This window comes from Heterocephalus glaber, unplaced genomic scaffold, assembly GCF_053883595.1.
Source record: "Heterocephalus glaber isolate CG9 unplaced genomic scaffold, H.glaber_assembly_v1.0 deba00001572, whole genome shotgun sequence".
Classification (NCBI taxonomy): Eukaryota; Metazoa; Chordata; class Mammalia; order Rodentia; family Bathyergidae; genus Heterocephalus; species Heterocephalus glaber.
Window position 1 is genome coordinate 24907752 of NW_028258357.1, and position 9170 is coordinate 24916921.

Here is a 9170-nt window from a genome sequence, read left to right on the forward strand (position 1 = left end):
TTCTCAGTAAGAAGGTAAGTGTCAGCTCCAGGCTGCAGCGTCCCTGGCCATTCTTCTAAGAAGCTCCCGGCTCACCTTGCTGCTGGCTCCATGCTCTACCAAAGTCAGAGGCAGGACACACTGGGCCCAGGAGTGGTCCCTGGTGGGGCCATCTGTGCAGGTATTACCACTCTGTCTTCCAAATTATGCTTGTTTTCTGCCATGCAATTGCTATCATTTCTTCTGTGTGATTAGCAACTGCTTCCATGGATGGTTCAGGCTGGGGTAATGATGGAGATAAAAGTGTTTCCCGAGTTTGGGTTTTAAGCACATGCTGAACTGCTTTGTTCTTGGATTGATCTCTCTTGGGCAGGCACCGCATGCCAAGCACAGTGCAGCTCCAGGAACACAATAGGGACCAAGCAGAGCCACAGCCCAGGGAGCTCGGCCTCGTGGGCAGCGTTCTAGGGCAGGTCTGTGAGCCCTTTGATTCTCCTCCGCGAGAGGTGGGGCACATCCCTCACCACAGCCCCAGGCATCCTCATGACCCACGGAGTGAGGAAGTGACTGCGCCACTTCGGGGCAGCTCCCCTGGGCACCACAGCTTGGCACTGACGAGCCCAGGGGAGAAACCAGCCCCCCAGAAGCCGCAGGCTGTGCAGATGCCCAAGCCAGGCAGCAGGGAGACACCAGGAGGCCACAAGGACAGACACCAGCAAGGGCCCCCCTGCTGCAGCCACCATGTGCTGAGCCACCCAAGGCCCCAACCATGGGACCATGAGAGATGAAGACAGATGCAGGGCTGACCCTGAGCCAGGGGCGGCTGAGGTGCCAGGACCAGAATGTGGAGAGAATGGGGGCAAATGGCACTGTTACCAAGAAAAGGACAGGAGAAGGAGTCGACAGGGTTCTGCACAACTGCCTGTGGACAGGGGCCTGTGGCTCCACAGGAAGGGCTTTCCCAGGGAAGCGGAAGCGCGCGCAAAGATCCTAGCCATGGGGAAAAGTTTTATACTGCTTAGTAGATTAACTGTTAAAGTAGTTGTAGGAACAAAATAGAACAAAATAGATGCTGCATCCCTTTAAAAACCTGCCTCAGCCTGTTGCTCTGGTTGTTTAAAGTGATACATGACTCTTTTGACCTATAGCCCTCCTACAAATAACATCTTAGAAACACAGTTGCAAAGCTTGGACAAATTTGTGATACAAGCACTTCAACTATCATGTGTTTGTGCCTATAATCAGTGACAGGAACCACCTGTGTCTAACCATTAAACAGAAACTGGAATTTTGTCTGCTCAGCAAAGACCGCTATGGATGAGATAATGGCTAAAAAGGATATAAAAAAGAAACGCTGAACAATGGGGCACGCAGACACTGACCAGACCAGTTTCTGGCGATCCTGTCTGCTTGCAAGTAAACTTTTATTATTTTACCCGAATTCTGTGTCTCCATGGATTCCTTTCCGCGATTTCCGGAACACTGAGGCAGGGACGTGTTCAGCATATTCAAAGTCAAGCAAGAAAGACGTGCAGCTGAGACACAGGGTGAAGGGAGGAATAGAACAGGATTAGGTCCGAGGAGCAGCCAGGCTGAGCAGTATCAGCCCAGCATGGTGGCTCTGCCTGTCATCACAGCACTCTGGAAGGCTGAGGCCAGAGGGTCCCATGTTCAAGCACTGCCTGGACAACTCATGAGCTGGCAAGACCCTGTTACAGGGCTGGAGATTTAGCTCAGTGGTTCTGGCACCTACCTCAAAAGTGCAAGGTCCTGAGTTCAATCCCCAGTACCAAAAAAAAAAAAGAGGGAGGAAAAAAAAGACCCTGTTACAAATAATAAGTAACAAAATGGCTGGGAATAGAACTCAGTACAAAGGCCCTGGATTAACAGTCAGTAGCGAAGGGGGAAAAATTAAGACAGCACCATGATGGTAAAAGTTGACAATGGAAAGCACCTGCTTGCAAACACCTGGTGTTACTCAAAGCACTTTACCCGCTGCCACGGGTGGATGCAGCTTGAGCATGTCCCCGGGGACATGAGCATGGTAGGCCTGGGAACAAGGCAGTCCCTGGGATGTTAGCTCCACCACAGTGCAGGCCCCTCCCTGCTCTCCACTTCCTGTCCACCCGGGGTCTCTCCCCAGCTGGGGCTCCACTGTGATCCCACCCCCAGGATGCCCTCTTGGGCCTGCAGAACTGCAAGCTAAGCTAACGTCTTCTTTATAAAGTACACAGGCTAGAGGATTTAATGAACTCAAAGAAAACAAACTGATACACACATACGAACTCATTTTCTATCACAACATCCTTGGGGTAGACAGTGGGTAAGCTGAGGCACGGGCCAGAGCTGGCAAGTGGGGAGCCAGGATTTGGATCCAGTCCATCTGGGGTTCTGGGTGTTGTGGGAAGCTGTGGGCCTGGGACAGGACCAACGGGACTGCCCAGGGGCCCCTGTGGTCCTGGAGAGAGGTACAGGCTAGCCCTGGAGCAACCCAGTGGGGCACAGGGAATCCAGCTAGGGTGCGGTTGGAAGCTGTAGACTGATGACCAGTGAGGCCCTCCCGAGGGGGAGACCGAGCCAGGGGCAGATCGGGGGTCAGAGCGCCCTAGTCACCGACCCACCGGTTCCCAGCGCCAGGCCCCACACACGGTGGCACCAGCCAGGTATCCTGAGCAACCGACCCAGCAAGGCCCCAGTGGGCCTTGCCCTAGTCCAGCTCACACAGAAGCCCCAAGGACCTCTTCTCCTCGCTTTCAAAGCCACCCAGAAGCCCTCTTGGTCATCGGCACTGTAGCAGAGGCTTTCATCAGACCAGTTTCCAGCACCACGTTAAGAGCAAGAAGGGGTAAAGAGCTGCTGAAGCTCTAAAGACCTGAGGAAGTGTGGAGACCACACGGGAAGAGCAGCCACCCGCTCCCAGCAGACTCCTCGCAAGACTGCAAAACACAGGTGTTAGCAGCCTCACCCCTCACGGTGCCATCAGCCTCAGCAGGGACTGGGCAGCAGCCACGCGCTGCGGCTGCATTGGCCTCTGGCCCCGATGGGCCGGGTGTGCAGACAAGGCCCTAGGAGGTGGCTGCATTAAACAGGGCCATGGGGCGTGGTCTGCCCAGAGGACCAGTGTCCCCACAGGGGGGCCATCAGGGAGCCCACTGCCCCTCTGCTTGCCCAGAGGAAAAGCTGTGAGACCAAGCAGGCTGCACCCCTGGGAAGAGGGCGGCACAGGAACCAGACCAACTCCACTTGACCCCCACTTCCCAGCCTCGGAGCCCCGAGAAATGAATGCACCCCTCTGCCCAGGCCACCGCCCACGGCTCTTGGCACACTGTCACTCCCATGCTGCCACTGGTGGGAACACGCAGGCCCACGGACTTGGAGCAGCCAGGGCCTGCAGACAGCAGCCCCGCATATTAATGATCTTAATTCAGTCTCCACAGGGCACCCTTCAAAGGCCCTGCTAAACCCCAGGCCCTCCTGTTGCCACCATGGAGCAGGTGGTGATGTGGGTAGCCGCGGGCATTCTGAATTTCACCTTCCTTTCCTGTGGGGAAACTGAGGCACAGAGGAGTTGGCGACTGCTCATAGGCATCTCCCCCAGGAAAGGTCACCTCTGATCTGTAGCGGGTGTTGGCAAAGGCCAGCTCAGGGTCAGCAGTGTCTGGACCCTGCTCTGCCTTTTCAGCCTCGGCTGGCTCTCAGGGAAGTTCCTGCCCATGGGGTTCCCTTCCCCACCTCTGCAGGGGCAGCTCTCATGGAAACACCTCTGCCAATGCCAAGCACTGGAGACATGGAGTATAAGAACAGCCCCCTACAGAGAGCATGGGAGGCCAGGACCGCATCACCTCAGGGCTAAGGGAGACTGGATTCTCAATGGCAAAGCACAAAGCAGAGCATCTGTCACCAATTGATACCCTCAACTATTACTCTTTGCCCACAAGATCTTCTTCTGGATCCTCGACAACACTCTTGGGCCTCAGCCCTGCTCCTGCTCAGCCAGGTGAGTGATTATAAACCACAGCACAGCAGCTGGGAGGGTCCGGGAGCCATGGGAGCTCAGAGGCCATCACCAAGCCAGAAAGGCTCCTGTGGACCATACGGAGGACCAGGTCCATGAGGCTGTGGTCCCACTGCAGGGCAGAAAGCACCTGCAGCAGAATCAGGGTGTGTCTTAGTTACTTTTCTCATTGCTGAGACACAATACCTGACACCAAAGTGAAAGGAGGACAGGTTTATTTTAGCTCAGTTTGTAGAGGGTTCAATCCATAGTCGGTGCCTCAAGACAAGGCAGCATGGCAGAGGAGAAGCAGTCCATGGCAGGGCAGACAGAAGGCAGCAAGCAGCAGCAACAGCGAGCCTGCCTTCCCTCTCTCCCTTCACACTTCATCCAGGCTATCAGCCACACACACCCAAGGTGAGGCTTCCATTATTCACACCCAGAACCATGCCAATTCCAATCAGTGAACTAATTTAGCACCACACACCCTTAATCCCAGTATCACATGCCCTAGAGCAGCATGGTGAACCTATGGCATGCATGCCACAGTAGGGTGTATCATTGAAAGCTCTAAAAGGTTTGCCATCGCTGCCCTAGATCCAGCCAGCTCTGAGAAGCCCCACTATGAGTGCATGAAGCTTTGGGGGACGTGTGGACACAAACCATCATGGGGGGAAGGCAGGCTACTGGAGGCTGAGACTGGCTCACCCCCGCACCCCTTCCTGGATCCTCCAGCTGGGCATGGCGCTGGTCTGCAGCATCACACCCTGTGAGCGAAACATTGTTCCCCTAGACCTCACTGCCCAGGTACTGGCTGCAGGTTGAGTTACAGCCCCCAAAAGACATGCTGAAGCCCTAACCTCCAGGACCTGCCAGTGCCACCTTAGCTGAGAATCAACAGGGTCTCTGCAGCTGTGATCAGGGGAAGGTGTGAGTCTGTGATGCCATGTGACCCGCAGAGCGGAGCAGAGTGAGGCGCCCGCACCGAGCAGCAGCGGACACCAAGGGTCTGCAGCAGCACTGCTGCCCACTCCACCCTGAGAGCCTTCAGGGGGCGCAGCCCTGCCCACCCGACTCCACCAGCAGAGAATAAATCGGTTATGAGCACCTAGTCTGTGGTTCCTTACTTCCTCAGCAGATGACCACACTCCTCAAGGCTGGAGAGGGAGAGGGGCCCTTCTAAAAGGCCAGCTCCACAGAGCCAGCAGAGCCCAGTCCTCAGGAAGGCGAAGGAGAGAGACACCAAGTCAGCAAGCCAGCAGGAACAAGGCCACTCCGGGTCCCTGGGGCTGATGTGGGAGAGCACAGGACCGGAGAGGGTGTGGCGCGGGGTCCCTGGAGGAGTGGGGCTTGACGGAGGCCTGAGGAGGGGGGAAGCTGCTCCCACAAGGCCCTGGCACTTTGTGGAAGAGGCTGCGGCCAGGTGGCCGAGGAGCCGGCTGCATGGCTGCTCTCGCATCTTCCCTCCCCTGTCTTCCTGAAATCCCGGCAAGGAACATTAGCCTGCCCCGGAGGATGCCACCTGCTTCCGGGGTGTGCAGACAGAAAGCACACTCACCTGCGGCCGTGTTCGAAATTGTCTCGGCTGAACATTTTGAGGTGATGACAAGCTTCCTGTGAACAGTCAGTCCACTGGCCCGGCGACCGCCCCGAGCTGAGGTTCGCATCTGTCTTCAGGACGTTGAAGAACAATGCCCACCACACTCTCCAGTTCCTCCCACCAAGGCAGAAGCAGAGTGAAATTTAAAAGTCCGTCTCCCGCTCTCTACTGGAGAGTGGCCTGGGACCTGCTCCGGCAGCAGATGCAGCCTTGTGCTAGTCCTGAACCTGGATCTCAGCTGGCTTTGCAGATTCAGAGTCTACAGCTTTTACAAACACAACACAGAGATGTGGCAGGTCCGGAGGAGCCCAAGGGAAGGTGAGGGACAGCTTTCACCCCAGGTGCCCCAGCCTGCCCAAGACAGCACCACTGAGGAGGTCGACAGGTGGCAACGCACAAGTGAAATAAACACCCAGTGTGGCTGGCCAGTGCCAGCCTCCGAAGCCAGAGCTAGGTAGGGCTGCTGCTTTCCAGCGCTCATGCCGTGGCACCTGTTACACAGCACGAGCTGCAGCCATCACCATCCAGTTCTACAGGAGGCTTCACGCCTGATCTGGTGAGTGCCGGCCACTCCGGCACCCTGCAGCCCAGGTTGCAGGGGACACCCATGTGATCTGCCTGCAGTGGCCGCCTGGGCCCCTCTCCGAGCCTAGCATGGCAGGACTCGCATCTGGCACTTCTGAAAGCCTGTTCCTGCAACCCAACACACCCAGGCACTTCTGTTTCCTTCCCCCCACCCAGGTTCCACTGCTACCAGGACAGATCAGGAAGGAAGAAGGATGCTTTCCAGAGGGCTGTGCCAGCTCTGCTGGCCACAGAGGTGGCCCTGGGGCTGCTGTGGGGAGCCCTGTCCTCAGCAGCACACATTCAGGTTCAGGAGTGGAGACGGTAGGACTCCCTGGTGGTGAGGACTGCAGGGAAGACCCCTGTTCCAGACATCCATGCCCAGCCGACCCGACACGGGACTTCCAGAAGCCTTTCCTTAACACATGGTGGACTCTCACCCCATGGACAGGCCAGTGTCATCCCGGGGACACAAACTGACACAGACACTGCAATGAGAAATTTACTAATACCTATTAAATTTGCTGCTGCCTGTGGTCCAAACCCCAGTGATTCCACACATGAGAACTGAAGAGACAAAATCCTTACATGTGTGCATGAGACACATGCCAAAGAATGTGCACTGTGATGCTGTTTGTACTGGCAAAAAATTGGAACCAACCTAGATACCTGCTCAGAAGAGAAATAATAATAAATTATGGCATTTTCATTAAACAGAATTCTATACCACTAAAAATAGAAGATCATAATGAATAATATATAATACTGGTATAAGAGAAAATTGTATAGTTAAGTAAAGTACTCGGTTTATGTAAAATTTTGAAACCCCAGAAGAATCCTGGACCTGTTTATCAAAGCACAAAATCATGGGCTAGAGATTCTTCCCCAACAGGAGCAGAATGTCACCTTTCGGGAAGCAGGAAGGGGATGGGGACTAGAGAGATTCACAGAGGATCTCTTATTTGTGTGGAAAAGAAAAACTAAGGGGGCTGGGGAGTTAGCTCAGCAGCACCATGCCAGCCTCACAAGCACAAGGTCCTGAGTTCAATCCCCGGTACCGGAAAAAAACCAAGAAAGAACCAAGGGAGATGAGCTACAATGCCAACTTTCATTAAACTGGGTGGTTGATACTTTTATTCTTGACACTTGACACTCATCTATCCATCCATCCATTTATCCATTCATCCATCCACTTATCCATCCATGCAGCTATTCATCCATTCATTCATCCATCCATTCATCTATCCGTGCATCTAGTCACCATTCATCCATTCATGCATTCATTCATCCATCCATTCATCCATCCTTCAATCCACTCATCTGCTCATCCATCCATCTATCCATTCATCATCCATCTATTCACTCATTTATCCATTCGTTCATTCATACATACATCCATTCATTTATTCATCAATTCATCCATCCATTCCACAAATATTTGTGGAGCAGATGGTCTGTACCAGGATCCATTCTAGGTATAGAGGACACAGCTCTGAACAAGACAAAACCCTGACCTGTAGAGCTGTCAACAGAGACAAATAGATAATAAATAAATAAATAAAATCTCTTGCACTGTTAGGTGATGATAGGATCTATGGAGAAAAAATAAAACAAGGAAGGTCAGTATGCACTAAAAGTGTCAAGGAAAGAAGGCAGGGGGCCTCACCTGGAAACCAGGATAGATTTCACAGAGAAGGAGGCAGAGGGGCAAAGAGAAGGAGCTGTGGGATGGCCAGCAAGCAGCCAGGAGCCAAAGCTAGGTGGGGGCAGAGGCAGACAGGTTCATAGGCCATGCTGACAGGAGGGAGGTGGCAGCACAGGCGTTGAACAGCTTCACAGCTTCCAGCAGAAACGGGGGTAAGGATGGAAAGAGAGCAGGATTTCTAGAGACGGTTCAGTTGAATTCAAACTAAAATATGGTTGGAGATGCAAATTTAAAACCTAGATGAAGCTCTAAGGTTTGGAGTGGGCTGGACAGGGGCTTCCGACAGTACCAGTAGCATTTACTCCTACAGAAATGAATCAGTGCTGCTGAGTGGAGAGAGGGCTAGAGAGAGCACTGAGACGCCACCGTGCTGCACACCTGGGAGCCCAGGCAGGCAGGTGCCGGAGCCCAGCCCACCCTCGGAACCCACGGGGCTGGAGCGGGTAAGGCCGCAGCCCCTCTCCCTGGGGACCCTGAAGGCCCCAAGGAGGGACTTGCCTGACTGGGAGACATCTCGCTTCCATGTGATTTCCCACAGACCAATCACAGGGAGCGATTTCCCAAAAGAGCATTACCTGTGGAAAGGGACGCCATCCCTTGGGCTTTTTTGTTCTAAATGTTTTTTTAAAAAAACAGGTCAGGATTTTCCCAGGCATTAATTAAGAGGCAGCTGTTGGGCACTTGTAACAGTGTCTGGCACCTGACAGGAGCTCAATAAGTAAGTGTTTCCATGACCGCTGTTATTTCTACCTGAGCATGAAGAAGCCAGTCTATCCGCCCTCTTCCTGGGAAGAGCTCCTGGCTGGGACAGCAAAACATTAGGGTTCTATTCTCGGGTAAAGGCACAGAATTGAGAGAACCAAGTGTTTCCCGGGCCCGTGGCAAAACCCATCTCCAGCCCGTGGGTTTCCACTGTGCACTGAACACTGCTTACCCCGATAGGCCAGAGGCGCTGAGGGAGGCAGTGAAAGTCCCACGCCCTTGCAGGGCTGAGACGCTGCCACAGTGACAGTGACATCCAGGCCGAGACGGAGCAGAGTCAGAGCGCCAGCTCCCACCCAGCGCCCGGGGCCGGCAGCGGTGAGAGCCTGGATGACTCCCTGGGCCTCTCTGGGCTGCGGCATCTTCCTCTAACACAGCGGTCACAACAGCAACCTCTCCCGATGCAGAGGACGGGGTGACCTAACACGCAGCCAGCGCCCAGCGCTGCCTGGCACATGAGAAGCCCTTGACAGACGTCAGCTGCTATGGTCACAAACCAGCCAGTCTACACCACGGGCAGGACAGACAGGTCACTGCCAGGGCCTGGGGTGGACAGCAGCCTGGGG